The sequence below is a fragment of the Danio rerio genome, chromosome 7 (assembly GCF_052040795.2).
Source record: "Danio rerio strain M-AB ecotype USA chromosome 7, GRCz13ab, whole genome shotgun sequence".
Lineage (NCBI taxonomy): Eukaryota > Metazoa > Chordata > Actinopteri > Cypriniformes > Danionidae > Danio > Danio rerio.
The window spans coordinates 46,289,418-46,313,971 of record NC_141027.1 but is presented as its reverse complement, the minus strand read 5'-3'; the positions used below and the strand labels follow the sequence as shown (position 1 = coordinate 46,313,971).

At 37.0% G+C, this 24,554-nt stretch overlaps 1 long non-coding RNA gene across 1 annotated transcript in view; it reads right to left on the bottom strand.

The window, feature by feature from the left end:
* LOC147843159 (uncharacterized) overlaps positions 1–23,014 on the bottom strand; it is a 541,229-nt gene extending 518,215 nt beyond the window's left edge. The window contains exons 1-6 of the long non-coding RNA XR_015496106.1: positions 22,966–23,014; positions 22,533–22,645; positions 21,445–21,571; positions 21,184–21,269; positions 20,832–20,874; positions 19,929–20,734 (exon numbers count right to left, since the gene is read on the bottom strand). This is a non-coding gene — a long non-coding RNA (uncharacterized LOC147843159). The remainder of the gene's footprint in view (positions 1–19,928; positions 20,735–20,831; positions 20,875–21,183; positions 21,270–21,444; positions 21,572–22,532; positions 22,646–22,965) is intronic.
* Between the last annotated feature and the right edge of the window lie 1,540 nt (positions 23,015–24,554).

Genomic DNA, 24,554 nt, shown 5'->3' with positions numbered 1-24,554 from the left:
TGGTTGCAAATTATTTGCAGTCAATTACAGCCTGAAGTCTGGAATGCGTAGACATCACCAGATGCTGGGTTTCATTCCTGGTGGTGCTCTGTCAGGCCTCCACAGCAACTGTCTTCAGTTCCTGCTTGTTCCCGGGGCATTTTCCCTTCAGTTTTGTCCTCAGCAAGTGAATTACATGCTTAATCAGATTCAGTTCAGGTGATTGACCTGGCCATTGCGTAACATTCTATTTCTTTCCCTTTAAAAACTCTTTAAATGCTTTTGCAGTGTGCTTTGGGTCATTGTCCATCTGCACTGTGAAGCGTCATCCAATGAGTTCTGAAGCATTTGACTTAATATGAGCGAGACAAATTGTCTGAAACACTTCAGAATTCATTCTGCTGCTTTTGACAGCATTCACATCATTAATAAATACAAGAGAACAAGTTGCATTGACATCTATACATGTCTACGCCATGTTCCTTCTACCACTATGCTTCACTGCTTAAAATCACAGCTGGTTCCAGTTGATCTTAATCTCATCTGCCCATAGGATGTTGTTCCAACACTGTAAAGGCTTTTTTAGAATTCTAATCTGACCTTCCTGTTGTTTAGGCTAACCATTGGCTTACATCTTGTGGTGAACCCTCTGTATTTACTCTGGTAAAGTCTTCTCTTGATTGTTGACTCTGACACAGATACACCGACCTCCTGGAGAGTGTTCGTGATCTGTCCAACTGTTGTGAAGGGTGTTTTCTTCACCAGGGAAACAATTCTTTGATCCACTAGTTATTTTCTGTGGTCTACTGGGTTTTTTGGTGTTACTGAGCTCACTGGTGTGTTCTTTCTTTTTAGGAATGGGCTTGATTCAGCCACCTATTTGCTGTGAGGCTACAGTATACTGTATATATATTACCATGATTGTAACTGTATTTAAATACTGTTTTTTTCCTAACTGTATGCACTGATTTATCTTGTCCTCCTATTTGTGTGAATACATATGCACAGCATTTACGTAATCTAACATAAGTCTTGAAAATTATTTAGCTCTCTTTCTGCTTCTACAATGATTACACAATCACATGCCCATTGAATTTCTATGATTACTCCAAACATCTTAGCCAATTATTTGACCAATCTCCCCTCAATGAGCAAGCCTGATGAGCAAATGTACCTCGACATGATATAACAGCTCTAAGAGTCTCTAAGAGTGCTTGCTAAAGATCTGGCATCACACAGCCATAGCAACATGTCTAATCAATGGCCAATTTAGAAGCGATTTGTTGCGTTGTAACCTGATTAAATTTTATTTCATTATCCATGAACCAGTTTCTATTCTTTCTGTAAATGGATCATAATGCAATTACCTAAATATGATTTCAATGAGAATCTTCGCATTCATTCTATTCATGGATATTTGTCGTTTATGAACTCCAATAGGGTTTAAAATATTGTTGTGTTTAACAGTTAATATTCAATCCACATTAAATATTTAGCAGCAACTTTTAGCTTTAGAGAATCAATATTGTAAAATATTGCCACAAGCTCCATCATAGATTTCTATTTTAATCCAGTGAGTAATTCTGCCTATGACTGGAAAGATTTGAACTTTTCTTGTTTCTTGAACTTTCATAAAGTGCACATATTTGAGTAATACTAAGGGTACAGTTGGGTCAGTGTGAATACAGTTGTTCAGTTTCACATGTTAGGAAAACGTAAGGCGCGAACAGTTTAAATGGGCTATATATATATATATATATATATATATATATATATATATATATATATATATATATATATACCTTTTCTAAGCATGAAAGGAAAAATTTTTTGTCATAAAATAATGAAGAGACATGCAAAGCACTGAGCTCTTTTTCATGAGGATCCTGCCCATCCTGCAGACATGGTTGGCTCCAGATGCCATTGCAATTTGAATCATTGGCGAACAATGCTGCTACGAGTCATTTTTCTTCTCTGACTGATGTCCACAGAACCCGTTTAGTAGTACACAAAGCCACTGAGATGGATTTTCATTGGGCCATTTACCTGTCTCACATTATTTGTCATATCTGAACAATTCCCTGTCTGTGATGGCATTCTGATAGATGTGTCCTTCAGCACAAACCCTGTCGTGTTTCATGTCAGTCTCAGAGAGGAATCTGATGATTAACCTTTTAGCTCTGCTTCAGGCTATGATATCTAAATGTCTCCCTCCATATACGGTCCATTTAAATCACAATCACATTTGAATACTGATCAAGTGCTTTTCTTTTCGCAATTTGCATACGTGAAAAAAGCTAAAAACGTTATGAATTTAAGTCATGTTGAAGTATGTCTCAACTCAAATGATAATTTTCGGCTGGATGTGACAAATGGTGCAACAGTTCAGCCCAATTGAAGATTGTTATTGTGATCTTAAGCACTTTCATTACTTTCACTCTTCTTCCAGAAACCCGTAAAAGAGTCTTATGACTTTGGGTGTGCTCAGCAACTCAACAAGTGATTTCACAAGAAAGCAATTACTTTCTGCACTGAGCATTACCTTTTATCTCAAACAAGGCCAATCTGATCATAATACAAGGTGTTTCATGCCCTTTCAGAGCTCTATAGTATCAAAGCTGAGTCCATTAATACAAATATGACATGAGGTGTTATCATTTAAGTGGCAGTTTGTCCCATTTGTGATAGATCATATGAACATTTTAAGAGGAAAAAAAAAAGTTTGGAAGGTTAAAGAATGTTAGGGAAAGAATAACAAAGCAACACTTTGGGCCCTATCATACACAGGTGCAATATGGCGAGAGGGTGCTCGCTGCAGAGCCATTTGAGGAGAGCTGAGCTCCAGTGAGGGGGAGCATGAGCTCTCGCTCCTCCTCCTGTAAGCTGTTTTAATGCGTACACCAGCCCCACCCCTAACCCTACCCCAGGTGACATCAATCATAGAAGAAGTGCAAAAAAGGTGGAGCTCAAGCTTAAGCTCCCCCTCGCTGGAGCTCAGCTCACCCAAACGGCTCTGCAGTGAGCACCACTTGAATATGGCACCAGACGTGTTGCACATGATTTATTTATTTTTTCTTTTGTTTAGTTTTTTTTAGACCAGTGCAGCTATCATTTTCATGTTTTGCGCCACGTTGTTTAAACAGCAAATTCATTTGCTCCACTTTGTGGACTCATGGGCATGCTGGCCTGAAAAGATAATGTATTATGGTGCATCGTTAGCACAATGCTATTTTAAGGGAACTGCACCATTGGCCAACAAAAAGCTGCTTAAAATGAATGCAGCAGAATTTTGATTATTTAAAAATAGAATTAGTTATGCACCTACAGTATGCACATCTAAAACACATGTACACATTGCTTAATAAACAAAAAAACATACACCATACAACTATATCTTTACATTTGACAAAATGAAAGATAAAATGTTTTTAAAAATGATTATTTTATACTTAAATATAAAAAACTACTACCTCCTCTCATGCCTTCTTCACCACAGGAAGGCTTTAAAATCCCACTCTGTTGTAGTCAGTTTATTCATGACTCGCATTTGAAGAGTTTACATGCAAAAACCTTTAAATGCAATACAAATTTTTCTTCTAAAATGTGCATTTTTATCAGGCTCCTGTGTGTGTGTTTAGTAATATCACTTTTATGAGAATAAGTCCTTTCCCTGGCCTTTAAAGTGAAATATCTCAACATAAAGGAGGCTGAGAAAAATGCTTATTTTTGATGGAAATTACAGATGGCTCTTACAGATTTTTGCATATGAACTCCTCATTTGTTTAATGTTATTATTATTACTAGTAGTAGGTAACACTTTATTTTGATGGCTCAATTGAGAATTAGTAGACTGCTTAAAATCTGTTGATACTGCTCCTTCAACAGGCATTTAACTGACTATAAGAAACTTTGCAAGTACATGTCAACCTACCCTAACCCCAACCCAACAGTCTACTTATGATCTAATGAGAATTAGTTTGCATGTAGGTGCAATTTAACTTAAATTCAACAATGGATCATCAAAATAAAGTGTGACTACTAATATTTATTGTATGCATATTTATATTTGTTTTTGAGACGTACACATCACCATATGCTTGATCATATGAAGTACAATATCATCAGTACATTATAGTATGATTTACTTATCCCCCAATAAGGGGTATAGGGCTGGAATTTTAGGGCACACCCCCTATTGAAAATGGTACATTTTCATACAAGTAATATTTGTATGAGTTAGCCACTTTTTAAAAAATACACAAAGTAGTTATGAGTTTCCTTATGAGAAGTGTCTGGAAACACTCAGACCAGCCCATCTTGCATCCATGCAACCATCTTGCAACTATGCCATATTCAAAGTCCTTTAAATTACCTTTCTTTCCAATTCTGATGCTTCATCTTCGCCACGCCTATACAGTATACATCTGCAAAGCATAAACCTTATTGCATATGATAATTGTATATTCACTTTAGTAACTTGCACCAGGTTGCTTGTACATGCATTGCTGTAGTTAAAAGCACACATTTATTTGTTTATATGTAAGTATTTTCTTTCCACATTTCAAATGCAATCTATATAAGTAAAACAAAATAAGAATTTAATTCTGTGTGTTCATGTTTGAACTGCTCATCACTTCCTGTGCAGCATTTCAAGCAAACACAAACCCCAGGGGTCTTGTGTCAATGATGCTGTCAGGGATGTGGGGATAAAGAGAAGTGAGGACTCCAGGATGCAGGGGTCCGATCTTCATACCTTACTTAAATTGTCTAAGGTGATTTGACAGATCCTGGATCTTTGGCTAATTTGGTTCTTTCAACAAGTTTGTGAATTAGATTAAAATGTATCAATGAACTGATCTGAGATCGCTGTGTGTGTGTTAAAGAACAGATCTATCGATCCTTTAAATATTGATTAGCAATGCAATGATTGGCTGACGGCACAGTAGCGTAATGACATTATCTGATTAATAGTCAATTATCCATGTGAGCAAAATTACACAAAATTCGTAGTAAACAATTTGTTAAATATGATACGCAATAACTTTACACATTTGTTGTGTGCTGCATGATTTACACTTTCATGTGTCAAGAGTTATTTAGCAATTTTTATTTAGTTTTACATTTAGAGTAGATTTTATTTGCTATAGTATCTGAGGCATATTCAAGTTTCTTAATCGGCATAAGGAATACCTGTTTAAATTAATTTTGCATAAAATAAAGCATTTTGATATTGGTAAAAGTGTCTGCAACTTTAGCGAAGCATCAAATCACCGTCATGGCTGCATAAATTATTATTCCTTAAAAAAAAAAAAAGAAGTTGAACATTGTGCATGTCTTTTACCATACTCAAAATGTGCTAAAGCTGGTTGACATTTGTATCTAAAAGTCCATATTAATGAATATTCTCTTTGAACTTCTTGCAGAGAACCATCAACATTTTGTACTTTTATTACTGAGTGCAGATTGCATATATATGTATTGCATATATATATATATATATATATATATATATATATATATATATATATATATATATATATATATATATATATATATGTGTGTGTGTGTGTGTGTGTGTGTGTGTGTGTGTGTGTGTGTGTGTGTTATTTTTTTTAAACAAATGAAGCAGTTTTGAAGTAGTTTTGTTGTAGTAAATATCCTTATATATAGTTTGAGAAGCAACAAGTTATAATTTTGAATGGACCTATTAATTTTTTATAAAATGTAAAAAATATAATATATAATTATAAATATATAATTTTTTTTTTTTGCAACTATTATCAAGTCTTAAATTGACAAAAAAATTGTTGACAATATGCAAGCATATGCAATCATGCATAATTCATGCTTATTTTAAGTTAAAATGCTTTGACTCATTAAAGTTTCTGTAATGGAAGATTCACATCACAGTTGTGAAGTCAACAATTATCCTGCAGATGCTATCATGACAGTATGGATCAAAATGTCTGAAGATTATTACACTGTCGAATCTATGACATTCTGAGGGCAAAATCGGCCTAATAATGGCCGGAGAGTGTGCAAAATGAGAAACGTCCTTCTAAAAGAGCACTTGTCAAAGTTGATCGTATCAGTGTTGCTCCATTAACAGATTTTGTTTATTATTAGCAAGTAGAAAACTGCAATTATTATGGATTTTTCTTATGCTAAGGCAATTAAAAATGAAGCCACCCAGCTAGTTCTAGATCAATGTGTGGCATGATGTTTCTCCTCCTTTTTTTCCCCTCCATCCTTACACCTTCAGTGGCATTTGGGAGGTAATCAGAGTGGTAGACTCTTACATGCTGTGCATGCCAACAAGGAGCCTTTCTATCACACTCCCATTTCCTTTTCTCCCTCTCTCCCTTGCTCAGTTTTTTCCTCTCAACTCTCATCTTAATGATTATATGTAATAGGGTTGTCCACGGGGGTCTGCAGTCTTTGCATCAGTCCCTGACATCCTTTAAAACACCTCCTACTTCTAAACAAATCATTAAATAAACACAAAAACAAACAAACAAGACAAAAGATTTGGTAAATGCGGTGGCTCGTACGTAATATGTCAAATTTTGAGGATGAATTAAACCAGGCTAGCAAATTAGCATTGGCTGCGTGAGAGTGAGCGGACATGTATTAATGAGGCCATTTGAGAGGCAAAGCGTTGGCAATGCTAATTACACCAGCGAAATGGCACAGAACGGGTTTGGGAACTCTTGCTTGCACTGATTTTACATGCCAATGTCACTTGAACACTTTATGGTTGTTTGTCTGGTTATTAAGTGCAGTTTTTTGTGCATGTCCTTCATCCATTGCTGGGTGTGTGACCAGGTCAGTCACGATGGTTGGTGCTTCCACTGATATAATCAACATGGCTGTGCCAATCGTTCACTTTCTGATGGATGTTATGGCATCTTTCTGATGCACAAAGATCACACACACATCCTCGTGACAGCTCTATTGTGTCAGAGTTCACATCACACTGCATGACTTAAAGTCACAATGTACTTCAGTGAAGACAGATCATGATCTATGACGAAAAGTGAGATGGAGACAAGAAGACAGAACGGGAGTGAGCGAGCAAGAGGCAGAAATGAAGTATTTGGACACAGTGGGCGTGACGGGTGAAATAAGGTGTCACACTGTGTTCTGAGCCAAGCCTCAGCAGTGTATTTGCCAGGCCACAGAGCTGTCAACTGCACCTGCTGGGAGACCCGACGTCACACTGCCTTCAAACTAACTCCCAGAGGTGCTGTCAAAGAGCTCAGCTCACACAGTTCTCCACCTGAATTGTTTTAATCAGCTCCAACCACCACACCACTGGCCACTCCATTTAAAATGGGCTTTCAGTTTATTGGAGGCAGAATAACTTAATTTTTATATATCTTATACATTTGCAGTTGAATTCAGAAGTCAGTCATTATTAGACCTCTTAAATGATTAGCCCTCCTGTTTATTTTTTTCCCCACAACTTATGTTTAACAGAGAGAACATTTATTCAACACATTTCTAAACATAATAGTTTTTCATTTCTAATAACTGATTTATTTTTATATTTGCCATGATGACAGTAAATAGTATTTGACTAGATATTTTTTCTAGACACTTCTATACAGATTAAAGTGACATTTAAAGGCTTAACTAGGTTAATTAGGTTAACTATGCAGAATACAAAAATTAGGGAAGTTATTGTATAATGATGGTTTGTTTTGTAGACTATCGTAAAAATAACTTCAAAGGGGCTATTTATTTTGACCTTAATTATTTTTTTATTATTAAAAACGGCTTTTATTGTAGCGAAATAAAACAAATAAGACTTTCTGCAGAAAAAAAAAAATATTATCAGACATATTGTGAAAATGTCCTTGCACCGTTAAACATCATGTGGGAAATAAAAAAATAAAAAAATAAAAAATTATATATATATATATATATATATATATATATATATATATATATATAATTTTTTTAAAAAATATTTCCCACATGATGTTTAACGGTGCAAGGACATTTTCTCACACACACACACACACACACACACATTTATATATATATAAATATATATTAAAGGCGGGCTAATAATTCTGACTTCAACTATAGGTTAAGCAACGTGAATTTACATAAAAGCAAATTGCAAAAGGTTGCAATTTCTCCTAATCTAACTTTTATAAGCAATAAACATATGTTTTCATATGTAAAATGGGAATTATTAAAATAGTCCCACTGAAATAGATTTTTGTCACATCATTTTTACACGAAAGCTTCTATAAAAATTAAGCTTTGAATGTGTGGTGTCATGTTTTATTAAGCCAGTTCCTAAAAAAAAAGTAATATGCCTTAATATGCCCAGCAAAATAAAAGAGAAAAGTTCTGTAAAGTTTAAAAATGTTGTTTGTGAAAGTCTGAAAGACATGTCGGAAGTAAATGTATGCTTTTGTTGTCAGAATTGTATGTTTTTTTGTTGGCAAAAAGTTGCTAGGCAACAGAGGCACACATATTCAAAGGCACATAAAAAAAATATCGGACACTGAAATGCATGTGGTCAACTTGACCATTACGCCATTCAAGGTAGAAATACTCTTTTGTGTTTTGTAATTTTAATAAAATAACAGAGCTAGAATTACTGTCAGGGAAATAAACTGTAATATATGGGTTTAATTTACAGAATGGGTCTATTTAATTACAAAATAAAAAATGCTGTCAAAATGACTGCTACTGTTAATACAATAGTAAAGTCTAAAAAACATTTTTTGTGTGTGTTAGTACATCATTCTTACTGTTCAGTGAATGCAAACTGTCGGCGTTTATTAAAGACGCAAACCCCTCACTGCATGACAGCTGCGCACCTTCAGACCTCCTAATACCTGAAGCATGAGGACTTTATGGTTGTTTATGAGCGTCAGAAGTGGCTGCATCTGTTCGGCGAAATATTTGACTGCGTGTCACCGCATATCAAATCACATAAACAATATAACTAAAGAAATGTCCACTGTGCTGAGCGAGAGTGCTTCTCTATTGAACAGCGCAGCATCGATGACGTAAGCCTGCCCAGGCCCGAATATAATGTGAGTGCGGGCTGTCAGGGGAAACGGAGGGGGGAAAAGCGTGCTTTGGCCTGGTTTAACTCAACTGTACATAGTGTGAGTACACCCTTAGTTTTAAAACAGAAGTTTTGCTACGGTTCCGTCTTCTGTCCACACTACCCCAGAGTTTTTCGAGCGCCGAAAACGGAGCATTTTGAAAATGCTGAAGAGGCTGTTTACATTTTAAACACTGCTGCTGTGTCTCAATGTGGATGGAGGAAAACGGAGACATCTGAAAACAGAGGCTTGGCTGCATTCTGATTGGGGCTTTTTCTCTATATTGAGTATCCTACACTGCTAAGTTCATTCTTTCCTTGTAAGTTCAGACTTCACAAATTTGATTTGGAAAGCAAACTCCAGAGGACACGTCCGGTGAATCTTCAAAGGGTACAGTGAACTTTATAACATCATTTGCATAACAATAAGAATACAATCAATGAATGATATAAAGACCTGTATATTTTCATTTTGATATTTACAACTTAACAGACACAAAAAATGTTGAGGCATCGTGTATCTGCATATTTATATGACGGTCATCTTCACTGTATGCATATTTATGACAAAACTGAGCCTATAACATAACTGCCTCCTTTCATTTTCAAAAAAAAAAATAAAATAAATAAAATGTACCTATGAAACATACCCTATCTCTTTTGCTCAATATCAATTTTTACAATCAATAATGGCCATTTATAAAAGTATAATGTACAATAAGTTTATACAATATAAGAAATAAAGGCAAGCAATCAGTCAAATGTGCAAAATCACTGTAGGAGGTTATTTAATAATATATTTGCTTATTTGCACTCAACCCAAACTTGTTACCTGAGAACAACAGATTCAAAAGACCAACGTCCAGGATTATATTGGTACATATAGACTACAACATAAATTAAATATCACGTTTAACAAATATAGTGAAATTAGATCCAGTGGTTTATTGTGGTAGACATAAACAATTCCTACCTGGGGTTCTTTGCTCAAAGAAGAGCTGTTCAGAAACGCTGGGGGAAATGCCAGTGTGGACACGGATCGTTTTCATACATTTCATCATTTAAACTAAAACGTATTAGTGTAAACGGGGCCTTAAACTAAATAGACTTCACTACACAAAACTGATGTTGATTGACATGTACAGTAAATTAAAGTGCTAACATTAACAGTAAATCCCACAGACTAAAACTAAAAATGATATACATTTTTACAGACTGTTAATCAAGGTAACAACAAAAAATTTAATTGAAGTATAAAACCAAGCAGGCTTATAAACAGTGATATGTGATATATTATTGAAGCTTGACTGATGATCCAAGGTTGACTGAGGAACAACTCTGAGGTGTAACAATGATAACAATAAAAACTGAAAAGAATGAAAGAAGAAAAGAAAAAAACTAACAACAGTTACACAGAAGACTGTTTAAAGAAACTGTGTAAAGTCAGTGAGGTCTAATATATTCTGTTGCCTATTCTTTTTGTGGCGATGCAGGAAAAGAATGGAGGTTTTTGAAGCACCACAATTCTTCAGGGAGAGCGAATCCTGCACGTGTGTCCAATAAAACCAGCTTAGAGCCCCCCCAGCAACATCTCTCTCAGGTACAGCACGACACCACTGCTCTCACCCCAGTCTTCAGTGATGCCTCCTTTCATGGAGGATTAACAGTTCCCTTTCACTCTCTTTTTCACATACACACACACACACACACACACACACACACACACACACACACACACACACACACACACACGCACACACACACACACACACACACACACACACACACACACACACACAGGATCTTTTTTTTTTCTATCCACATGGGCACTGTCTCTGTGTTTTAGACATTCACTGCTCTATTCTTTTCTTTCCCTTTCATAAAAGAAGGAGGTGTCCACTAATTATAATTAAACCCAGTTGCCTTCATTTTTTATCCATCATGTTGCCCTAAGATGTTATTTCCTTGTTACAAGGAAATAACAAGGTTACAAGGTTACTATTACAGTTAACACTACAACGTGTTTTCCTTGTCTTGTTTCTCCGTGTTTTGACCTTAGCCTAGTTTATCCTTCTCTCCTTGTTTGCCGCCTGCCTTCTGACCTCCTTGCCTGTTATATGACTACGATTCTGGACTGTCTCAATATACCTGTTTACACCTGTATTGACCATTGCTTGCCTGACTACGATTAAACCTGCATTTGGATCCTACCTTCTGTTGTCAGTGTCACTCCCCATCGTTACAGAAGACTCGGTCAGGCTACCTGGTATAGTGGAAACCAGCGATCTCCGGAGAGCGATTGCTGATTATCGTAACAGGTACATTTCACTTTAAAAGCCTCAAATGAAAAAAAAGAGTACCAGAGAGACCATTTTTTTCCAGAATTCATTGTGGGTGACAATGTGAGCTGCAGTGGTTGAGCTGGGTCCATTTTCCCATCTCTGGGCATTTCACTAGGTGCATCACCAAAGACCAGTTTCAATAAAAGAGAACATTTCCCCTAAAAGAGCAATATGGTCAAGTAACACAACTTTTTTAAGATGCCGTTCCAATCGAATGTTTTAGGATGTGGTAGTTTCCTGTCCCCAGATGATGGGCACGATCACTGCATCACATGTCTGGGGGTCCAGTTTGTGGATTAAAAAATAAATAAATAAATAAATAAAAAAACTTTAAAAGCTTTACAGATAAGTAAGTAAGGGTCCGGAGGCATTGGACTTCTGGATCCTTGGTGATGACTATGCGCTCACGATGTGTTTGGCAAACTTCTTACCTGTTGAAACCTCCAAACGTGTTGTATGACCACAGGGATTGTGGGTTACGTTTATAAGCATTTTGTTGCAGCAGCCTGGTCACTTGTTAAAATATGATTGTTTTCTGTTCTATTCTTAATTTATTGCCTGTGTGTTGAGTATCTGGTGTATGGTGCAAAAAAACAAAACAACGTTTGCTTTGTTTTGTCAGTCTTTGAGATTCACCTAGCATCTTCTTTGAATATTTCTTTCAAGCCAATACAGATGGTTAATACTTGTGTGTAACCTCAGACTGCTCAAGAAAGTTTTAGGAAATGAGAAAATAAAAATTAATAATTAAAAAAAAAAACATTTATATTTTTTACATAGTAATCTTTCCAATTATTTTACTAAAAGCTTTATACATCCATATTGAATACTAGTGCAGAATGGTCAATCAATCAATCAATCAATCATACTGACACTAGACTCTACTGTATATGATTGTGTGTAGCATGTATACACTTCAGCTGCAGTTCACTACAGTTTTCTTTTCTTTTTGATAATGTATGTTGTGCATCTATCTAACATTTGATTACACTTGTTTGTCATACAATGTTTGAAAAATGGTTGGTAAATGTACTAACCTTTCCGTAGCTTTATTATATGTGTGCATGTAAACATACTGAGTGATGCCATATTTATTTTCAGAAACATATCATGTTTCATATAATATTATATAATTGTACTACACAGTTTCTTGTGGGCAGCTTTTCCTGCCAGAAAGATCTATTGAGTGTCAGCTTTTATAGTTACCACCGAGGAAAAGAAAAAAAAAATCAATGCCATTGAAAAAGTTCTGTTGGATACCTAATGTTTTGAGGGCTGTGTACAAAGCTTTTTAAGTGTTTTAATGTTTGAGTATTGTGCATAATGTGTTTTGAGCACAATATGGTTTAATTTGGGTTAATCCATATTTATTATAAGATTTTAGGGTTTACTTATCAAAACTGGGTTTGATTCGAACATCTTGGGTCTTTATCACATCATTATAAGACGGTGCCACAGAGCATTAAATGATAAAAAAATGCCATTGATTTACGCAGCTTAAGGCCATCAAAGATGCAAGTGGCTTTTTTTTCTTCTGTATAACATTACAAATATTTAGCTGAAGCTGTGGTGATTTCATAAAGTCAATGGCATGTGAAAATGTGGGCTTCCTGTTGTTTAATGAAGTATACATGGGTGCAAACTTATATTTGACCTGGCTGTTTATGATGGAAATTAGTATTGATATTTTAATAGGTATCAATACTGGAATATTTAAAATGATATAGTCTTGCTTTTGCTTTTTATTAATACTGACTTTGCTCTCTCCCTCTTTGCTTCTCACTAGCAGCAGTAAAGGCACAACAAAACACAACCTCAACTTCTTATTATCCAGTTGCAAGATGGCCTGTGCTAAACCCTCATGACCAAACCTTTGAAATAGTCAGGCCTGTGTCTTAAAGGAGACTTTTTAAGAGCAGTGATCATCAAGATTTAAGAAGCCTATCATGTTGGATGTAATCAGAGAAGTTGTGAAAATATTGTATTTGTAATATTGTGTTTTTATTTAGCATATTATTAATATATAAGCACAACAACAGTTTGTTTATGTTTATTAGATAAAATGAAATTTAAGCTTTTTAGGAATTTATTTTTGGCTTGGAACTTTTCTTTCAACATTTTCGTCTGTGTGGCCATCCACTTGTGACACCAAATGTAATGTGATGAACCCATAGTGGATGGTTGGATGGGAATCAACGGTGTACAACCATTTTCAGATCTCTTCAGAGATGTTCAATAGAATTTAGGTCTGGGCCACTTAAGTACCTTCACTGTTGTGGTGAAGCCACTCCAATGCTATTTTGGGTCATTGTCCTGCTGGAAGATGAATCTTCGCCCCAGTCTGAGGTAAAGAGCACTTTAAAGCAAGTTTTCATTCAGGATGTCTCTGTACATTGCTGCATTCATCTTTCACTCTATCCTAACAAGTCTTCCAGTTGTTGCTGCTGAAAAACATCCCACCAGCATGATTCTGCCACCAACAAGCTTCACTTTTGGGATGGTATGACCCTTGTGATGAGCTGTGCCTGGTTTTCTTCAAACAGGTAAAGCCTGGCATTCCCTCCAAAGAGTTCAATTTTAGTCGCATCTGACCAGAGAATTTATTTTTTTATGGTCTGAGAGTCCTTCAGATGCCTTTTGGCAAACTCCAGGCGGGGAGTGGCTTCCGTCTGGTCACTCTACCATACAGGCCTGATGGTGAGATTGCTGCTCAGATGGTTGTGCTTCTGTAAGGTTCTACTCTCTCCACAGAAGAATGCTGGAGCTCAGACAGAGTGATCCTCAGGTTATTGATCACCTCCCTGACAAAGGCCCTTCTCCCCCGATCACCCAGCTTAGTTGGCTGACCAGCTCTAGGAAGAGTCCTGGTGGTTCCAAACATCTTCTACTTATGGATGATGGAGGCCACTGTGCTCATTGAAACTTTCAGAGCAGTAGAAATTGTTCTGTAACCTTCCCCAGCTTTGTGCCTTGAGACAGGTCTACAGACAATGTGTTTGTGCCTGTCCCGGAGGTCTACAGACAATTCCTTTGCCTTCATGCTTGGTTTGTGCTTTGACATACACTGTCAACCCTGGTGTAGACAGGTGTATGCCTTTTCAAATCATGTCCAATCAACTGAATTTACCACAGGTGAACTACACTTAAGCTACTGAAACATCTCAAGAATGATCAGTGGAAACAGAATGTACGTCAGCTCAGGCAAAAGCTGTGAATACTTCTGTACATGTGATTTTTCCAGTTTTCTTATTTTTAATAAATTTGCAACAATAAAAAAAAAACAACAACTTTTTTTCATATTGTAATCATGGAGTTTTGTGTGTAGAATTTTGAGCAAATAAATGAATTTAATAAATTTTGAAATAAGGCTGTGACATAAAAAAAAAAAAAACATGAAGCGCTATGAATACTTTCTGGATGCACTGTACACATGTCCACAATCACCAAACCAAAGTTTTTCATGGCTCTGACACAGCACACTTGCTCGCCAGGTAAACTGACCTCGATTTGGAGTCTGGCTTCTCTTTTTATTTGTGAAACTCCTCAACCTAAACTGAATAATTTTTCACCTTTTACCATTTTACAAAACAAAACTACCATACAAGCATCTTTATGCCTTTTTATTTTCTTTTACTAAACAGGACGTACAATATGACAAAGGTACCCCACACAAAACAACAATCGTTCAGTCAGACTTTGAGCACTGCCATGGCATGGCCCGGTCCATGAAATCATAAGTGCACATAATTTGATCGCTTGGTATGGCTGGCACCGCGCTGAAGTCAGAGCATTTCCATACATTCAAACAAACAAAACTCAATAGACAATGTGTGCATGTACATGAATGCATCTGAGTGACTGGAAGGGAGATGGAAATGTGGAATCTGACCAATGGCCGGTGAGATAGCATGTGCACTTGTCACTCACGGCTAACTCAGGGAAAAGGAATGTTGGTAATTACCAGTGTGTGTGGAAAGAAAAGAAGTCTCACTTCTTCACAGTCCCATTCTCCATTATGCGCAAAAGATGTGCATATTGGACAACCTCGATTACAGCTCTCTCTGTGCTAGTGACCTGTTCACTGCCAGGAAAGCCTCAGAAATACAAATACACATATCTGGATTGATACGTATGTGATTTGCACATTCTCATTAAGAATAAACTCGCAAATTCAGACGTGTCTACCACTTTACCTTTCACATAGTGGTCATGGCTTAATGACTGGTTCTTGGGGTCCCACCACAATGTTGTGCATTGTGTTGCTGCAGTGCCATTTCCACCAGAAGTGTAGAGAGTGTTTACCAAATCATGGAAAGAACAGGTCCTTGTTGCAGGCTCCACTGCTCTCACTACCCTTGACTGAAGAGTTTTTCAAAGATTCTGATAGTTGATTGTAAGATTGCTGCCCATTTGTGACTACAGACTGCTGCCACTTAAAGGAACCATTCCAGTCATCCATCCAGGATATGTGCCCTATCTCTTTTAGGGAGAGCTTTTAATGCTGCAAGTTATGGTGTTCATGGCCACATGCAGACAAAGTCTGCGTTAAAGACCTCAAGAACCTCCATGTCCTGCTTTTGGGTCAGCAGCATTCTGCCAACTGGAGGAACCATCGCTATCCAGGACCTCTTAGCAGGTGGAGGACCAAGAGGCAGTGTGTGAAGAACTGAACCCCAATGTTCTTCTCTTTCATTATTTTCCCTCTCTCTCACCTCTCTCTGTCTCTTCTGTCTCCCCTCATGTTTCCATCTACATTTGTCCTGCCCGTTTATTTTCCTGGTCTTGCGGGGTTTTTTGTTGTGTAAATGATAACAAGCAGCACCTGTTCCTGCACTGGTCTCGAGTACCAAAAAGGAACTCTGGACAATAAAAGGAGAAGAGACAGCAGTGGAAGCGTTTTGGTTTTGCTGTCAGTTTGGTGGCAGTCTACATGACGAATTGCTGTCTGTTTGTTTTATTTTTTCATTATTAAAATTATTCAAAAGTTTGTTGGTTGTCCGCCTCCTTCCAGATGGGCAGATGGACATCAACTTCATTACAGCCATCTTAAAAGACCTCCGTACATATGTGCTAAAAATATATAAACTAGTAGTTTTATCTGCAGTTGGACCACCACACTCTTAACAGTTCTCAGTATGTGGTATTTATAAAACAGTAGCACTCAGTGCCGGTTCAACACAAGTCAAAAGGGGCTGACAGAAATGGAATGGCTCTGTTAATGTTGTAACCCTTGATCCCTGAAGGAGGGAATTTCTATTTTGTTGCATTCCTCATGCCACAAATAGAATCTCTCAGTTGACATGGCTGAGACACATTCTACGCTCCTTTGCGCAAACCTGAATGTGCCCTTGTATACTCGGATGTCCAGAGTGGGGACTTGCATGCAAATTTAATTTGCTGGTTGTCAATTGGTTTTGTTAATTGGCCTGTTTTGTTTTACATAATAGGTGATTGGGGCTGTCAAGCATGACCCATAATTTCACACAACCATCTTCCATCAGGAAACAGACCAATTTCAATTTATCAATTTTCTTTGTTTTTGTTTTGTTGACTATATCAAGCCTTTAAATAATTCAGTACACTCAAGCATACAAAATGGTAAGATGGGCACATACATGCATGAACCATTGCTTGTGTGTGCTCTCTTATTCACTGTGCTCTCTTCAGCCTGAAACATTCTCAACCCTATATTGGGCTCTGTGCAGTGACAATAGAACTCATTACTTTGGTCAAATGACTTTATATACAACCTAATACATGGCACAGGCAGACTCCACAGGGAGAGCCGGGGCAGGCTTCATATTGACCATGAAATATTTAATGCAGGGATGACAATTCAATGCTGCAGCTCCAGCAGTTAAAGCCACTGCAGCAATCCCCAGCCTCTCTGCAGTTCAGACAGGAAATATAAGCATTTACCGTTGAGATGTTTCTTAGACTGTAGTATATCATGGGCTTATTAATTATCTGCTGTGGATTAAAGGGCCACACATGGTTTTGTATGATTTTTTTTTTTTGTGTGTGTGTGTGTGTGTGTGTGTGCGTGTGCGTGTGTGTGTGTGTGTGCGTACGTGTTTTTGTGACATATCAGGACACAAATCTGTATAATGACATAGGTATGACACAGGTATTACAAAAAGGAGGTGAAATGTGAGGACATTGGTGATGTCCTCATTTCTTAAAATGCTCATAAATCCATGCACACAGTCTCCTGTGATGGTTGGGTTTAGGGGTGGGGTGGGGTGAGGGCAATACAATATATGGTTTGGACTGTATAAAATGAATGGAAACCTATGTAATGTCCCCACTTTTCAGAAAAACAAACATTTGTGTGTGTGTGTGTGTGTTGTAGAGATTATGCTTTTATTAGCTATGATTTTATTAGCTATATTTATTATCAATAAAATTGTTTAATTAGTAGATGAAACCAATGCCAACATTTTAAAACAGAAAATCACTAAGATTTCAATTCATGATACAGATGTTTTTAGAGATGAAGTTTATTTCTTTTTGTAAATATATATTCTTAAGTACGACTTCAGTAATGTCAAGGAGAGAGGTCATTCCTCTTTACAGCTGGCCATTATGAAACATAATCATATGCTCTCAGGGACACAAGGCCCAGCTTCTAGCGCTTGCTGTTATCGTGTCTCACAGTTTCGCTTGATTGCATTGCTTACTGAATAGTGCTAAGATGCATATGCCAAGGGTAGCCGAAGTCATGAAGCTTTTTGAGAGCTTGAAATGGCAATTTTCTTGCAAGTTAAAGGTCAATATCATGAAGATCTCTTGCAAATGCTTAACAATGCAAGGAAGAAGAGTTTGGCTGCTACTTCTCAAGTGCTGTCATCTCAACTGCCCTGGTTTAAGAGGTATTTAACATTGTTGTAAACAAATATTTCTACAAATAATAACTTATGTCTAGTAGACCACTCTAATATCACTACAACAGAACATTCTACCCTCTATTGAAACAGACTAGAATGTGTGTCAAGCTATTATTTTGAATGAGTATTATATACATATAACCAGGGCTTTACATTAACATTTTTAATCACCGGCCACTGTGGCTAGTAGTTTTCCAATGTTACTAGCCACTCTGCATTGTCACTAGCCCCAATTTTGTTGTTGGGAAAATATATTCTATATGCATAAATTAAAAATAACTTGATTTAAATTTTGTGTTTTGTCCACATGCGTCCTCATTCATTTTATTTTTTGTGTGTCGAGTATGAGCTAGCTCAATGAGCATGAGCAAAGAAATCATAGTTTCATAGTGTTATTTATTAGTTTTTTTATTTATTTATTAGTCAATTAGTTTTTATTTCACACAACTTTTTTTAGAGCTCAAAATTAATGATTTACCAAATTTATCTCTATAACCACACTAAACAATATTTATTTCTTAGCCACAAATTTTAATGTGACAAAACAAGCAAATTATAGCTTTATACTATAATTTTTTTTTAACAAAACATTTCTTAAAAAGGAAAGAAAAGCAATTGACTTTTAAAATATAATTATTGTCATGTATCAAAAATAAGCACGGTAATCTGTCAAGATCTCTCGGATCACCAGTTAACTGCACATAAATGGAGAGTTAATCTACCATTGAAGCAATATTGTAAAAAAAGATACTTAAACCTTTTAACAAAAAATGAAAGCAAATAAAACTGTAAGAAAGTGAAAGCAGGTGAAACATACTGTGTGTGATAATGAAAGGATGATACCATGCTCACGGTTAACTTGGCAATTTAATAATCCGTTCTTTTAAAGTGAAAGCAAACGGTGCAGCTTACAAAAAGACACATTTTGAGCTCTTAAAAGCATCAGGATTGTGGATGCATGTTCATCTAGTTTATTTGAAAGAGAACCGATGACAGTTGCGTTTTCAGAACCGGTTCCAGACACAGCTGCTTCATGTTAAGCAGTCGCACGCATGCATTTTAAGAGGTCGCATCATCACATCACATCAGCTGTTAGCGCGATTGATGATCATTCTCTCATTCGGTAGATTTTCACGCATATTGGATCATCCTTATATTGTCGAACCCTGCTTTTGGGAAAACTACAATTTAAAAATTATTTTCAACCCGCCAAAGCTGAAATTTACCTGCATTTGGTGGGTAGGCGGGTGTTAATGTACTATTGAAACTATTGAAAACCCCAAATTTAGTATCATAACTTAAAACCAATAGAAAGAAAGGATTTTTTGTAATCTGGGCCACTTGAAAAGTTTGAAGATGAAAAGTATGAGCATGCACAGCTCCTTTTGCCTGAATTACTTCAGCTCTTCTGCATTGTTGTGTCTGACATATCTCATCTTCCTCTTTACAACACCACATAGATTTTCTATGGGGGTAAGGTCAGGTGAGTTTGCTGGCCAATTAAGAACAATAATACCATGATTCTAAACCTGGTACTGGTAGATTAGGCACTGCGTGCAAGGGCCAAGTCCAAGTGCTAAGTCCTGTTGAAAAAAGAAATTTGTCAGCAGCAGGAAGGAGGAAGTGCTCTAAAACATCCTGGTACACAGCAAAATATGGGGACCCAAAACAACTCTATGGGTGTTAATTTCAACACTTTGAAAGTGTCTCATGGGGTCCACTCAAAACAAAGTTAAATCAACACTTTCAAAAGGGTTGGCACATTGACACCGAAGTAAGGGTTAATTTTAACTCTGGGCAGAGTTAAAAAATGTAACTATATTTAACACCGCCTGGTGTAATATATTGTTATTTTATTCAACTCTCTTGAGTGTAAATATGGTAAAAAGGTAAAATAGACTGTAAATTACAAAAGAAAAAAACATTTTATTTGAAAACATTCACCACTTCAACAATTCATTCAGTTTTTAAAATGCAACAATGTCAAATATGCTTTAAATGTTTTATTAGTACAGACAGTATCAACAAAATATGTATGACCAGTGCTCAAAAAGGCTTTCAGTCCTTTGGTCCAAACTTGATGTGTTATCAGAGCAATTTGAAAGCTTAATATAGCGTCACTCATAGTTTACTCCTGAACTTATAGTTTTCTTGTGAAATTGCATTTTAAACAACTTGGCGTGCAAATCTTTCACTTCGGGTGTTTCCTTGGTCCTCCATTTCAAACACAGCAGTTTAAATGAAGTTATAAATGCTGTAAACTTGTGTGAAAACAAACTGGAGCTAGGAAATCTCATCAAGCATGTCCTGTGAATGAAGTGCTTCCCAGCCACAGGATGACCTTTTTATCCATGACGATGTACAGTAGTAGCTGCTGATCGCTCGTCTGGTGGTTCCTGATGCACAGATATAGGGTGATGCTCATCTAAGAACTCTTCAAGACTCCAGCATGACTAAGAAAAATGTTTGAAAACAAATTGCAATCAAATTCTGTGATATATTTAAAAGAACATTTAAAGTAAATAAAACATTCAAGAAATCTAAACTCACCTTTTGAAAATCTACATGATGATCCACAACTTGACTCTCCCAGCTGGTTGAGGTGACAGGATATGGAAAAGTAGAAAAAACACATACATCACTGTTTGATCTCCAAAAACAAGGTTAACCACTATGACTAGAACTGGAAAAACAGGCAGCTGTCTGTCCAGAATCCTGAATTTAACACAACACTTGGAGCAAAATTTAGAGGATCTTAAAATCTTTTATATCATTTAGTGATGCTGACTTCCCCGAAATATTGGCCACAGTGTAAAAAATATTCATAAACTTCATAAACAACAGTTTTCTGTAAGCGTGTGTGTGCGTGCGTGCGTGTGTGCGCGCGTGCATGTTTCTTTACCTGATTCAACTTGTTAGGCCCTTTCAGGTCCAGTATTGACGCCACCTTTACTGGAGTCTAGCAGATGTTTCAGGTCCAAATATAATCTAAAATATTAGGATAAGCAGAAGAGGAAAAGTGCAAAGTAAAGAGCAAAACATTATTTAAGTAACAGTTCACCCACAATACAAAACGTATCACCTTCATGTCATTTGTTATTCTCTAATGCTCTAATACCCTCTCAGCTTATGTGAAACAAATACAGAACTTTATCAAACATACCTTCATTATTATCACCACATATGACCAAGAAGGTGTGCTTGGTCATTTCACCAACTCTGGAAATACACCATCCGTCTCTAATCAGCCACCGTCACAGGGTCTTGTGTTATTGTATAGAGAACTGTGGCTGTTAAAAAACAACAAAACATTAGTATCTAACACATATGCATAACCTTCAGATAAAAAAGAGAGATGAACATCACAAAGTATGCCTCACACTTTTTCAGATATCTTTTGATTCAGATGTTGATTATTGATAATAAATCTACAAATGAAACCTGTATCATCATTAGGCTGCTCAAATATGAATCAGTTGATTAATTTTACAGACAGGTGGCTGTTTACAACGCACTAAATTGTCTTTAATAAAACGGAAATGTTGTGTACAGTACATGCTAAGTTTAGCCTATAGTTTTAAACACAATATCATGCGGGAGAAAAAGCTTGACTAAGATGTTCCTGACTACATAAATAGCCTAACTTACTAACGTCAGACATCCCGAGTTGGGAAAAGTAATTTTCGGGGGATACAGAGTTGATTTGCGGGAGGTAGCGGGAGAGATGAGAACCTGAAAAGCAATGGGATGAGTTGCGCGCGACGTACCTAAAGAGCGGTGGGGGTGACTTGCGCGCGACATACCTGAAGAGCTGGGAGGGATGCGGTGGAGAGGGGTGTGCAAAGTGTTTAATGACCGGGCGGGAGACGCGCGATTTCCGGGAGATTATCATTCATTTGCGGGCATCTACTTGGGCATATGGGAGTCTCTGTGCATTTGCGGGATAACGTTAACGTTAGTCCCGCAACTTCCGGGAGACTTCTGTAACGTTAAATGTCTGAGAAAGTGCAAACGCGGTCATTTAAAGACATTAATGTTAACATTCCGACTTTAATGGTTGTCAACGCTTAATATAATTCAAGCGTACGTTATCACGCGAGTCTATGAACTAACGGTATACGTTACGGCCACGAATGAACCAGTTTAAAAGGGCCGCGGTGTTTAAAATAACCAAATTAACGTACACGAATAACAAACAATCATATTTTTTAGTCAGGAAGCCTTTTAGTAAGTATATGTTCATTTACTCACCAGATATGTTTTAGAAACTCTCCAGAGCTTATGGAAACCGTCCTGTGTTGCCGTTAGCATCCGGGCAGAGTAACGTTGGGCTAGGCTGCTCAGGGGATTCCCTCGCTAGTTTGCTTCGAATTAAAGGAGAAGTGTCGATTTTATTTTACAGATGTGTAACAACGCACAAAATGGCATTAAGCGTGACAGAAATGTGTTGAACATGTACATTTGATGTTTTTATGCACTATGTATGCGTAAGCATATATAAAAACATTCTTGAAAGGAAGTGAATAGTAATGCAGTTAAGCTAGATACACAAACGACCATGAATGAACCGCAGAAGATTAAAATTGTCACTCCATTCTAAAGTTATTAACTTAACAATATGTTTACAACTGTATTTCCTTAAAGAAAGTCAGTAAAATACCAACATTTAGGTAGTTTGACTCACCAGTTGCTGTTCTAAACCTCAGATAGAAAATGGCGTCTGGAAAATTCTTGCATGAATTCCCGGATGTTGAAAATAACACCACCAAGTGTAAAAAAGATAACTCCTTGATTTCGCACTGAATAAAATCAATTCTAACTCTTATTATATTCATTTATCAAAATCTAACTCTTTAACGTCAACACTTTACTCTGAAATGCTTCAACACCGAGAATTTAACTCAGATGAATTTGCTGTGTATTTAGTTGTGTTGATCTTGGACCTCAGAAAACACAGTGGAGCAACATCAGATGACATGACACAGCAAACCATCACTGACTGTGGAAACTTTACACTGGACCTCAAGCAGCGTGGTTTGTGTGCCACTCCATTCTTCCTCCAGACTATGCGACCCTGATTTAAGGAAATGCAACACTGATTCAGGGTTAGGGTAACTCTAATCAGAAAACATAATTTTCGACCACTCAGCAGGAATCCAGTCTTTAGCCTAGGCAAGACGCTTTTAACGCTGTCTGTTGTTCAAGAGTGGCTTGTCACAAGGGATGCGACTGCTGAAACCCATGTCTTGCATATGACAGTGTGTAAGGGTTCTTGAAGCACTGACTCCAGCTGCAGTCCACTGTTTGCGAATCTCCCCCACATTTTTGAATGGGTTTTGTTTCACAATTCTCTCCAGGGTGCGTTTATCCATATTGTTTGTGCACTTTTTTTCTACCACAGCGTTTCCTTCCATTTACCTCTCTATTACTGTGCATGGAAAGAGCTCTGTGTACAGCCAGCCTCTTCTGCAATGACCTTTTGTGTCTTGTCCTCCCCGTGGAAGGCATCAGTGGTTGTCTTTTGCACAACTGTCTAATCAGTCATCTTCCTTATGATTGTGTTGTAGCCTATAGAACTAGACTGAGAGATCTTTTAAAGGCCACTGCAGGTGATTTGACTTAATTAACTGATTAGAGTGTGGCACCAGGTGTCTTTAATACTGAACCTTTTCAAAATATTCTCATTTTCTGAGATACTGAATTTGGGTTTTTCATTAATTTCACTCATCAAAATTAAAGAAAATAAACACTTGCTATATCAGTCCGTGTGGAATGAATTTGTTCTCGAGGTCTATAGAGAGAGATTCAGTTACGTGTTCATGTGCAACTTTCCTCTGTGTGTGTGTGTGTGTGTGTGTGTGTGTGTGTGTGTGTGTGTGTGTGTGTGTGTGTGTGTGTGTGTGTGTGTGTTTGTGTGTGTGCATAATTTCAAGTTCTATTCATAATCATGCGGAATTTCTTTAAGTGTAGTCTGATTTTGACATTCTGAAAATCTCAAACTCAATTTGGGTTCACAGGTGCTGGGATGTTTTTTTTTTCTTTCACACAGTGACAACTTTACTGGTAAATTCAAATATGTGCTGGTCAAACAGGAATGCACTATTCATATATTAATTTCAAAATACCTGTACATTCTGTACAATGACCCATAAATTTAATATTCCAGGAAGTTAGCTTCTAATTGGTCAACTTTCCATGGAGGGTGGATCCGAACCTGCCCTATAAAGTTGAAGACCAAGCTTAACTCCTTCTCTTGGGAACTCTCTCTGTTCA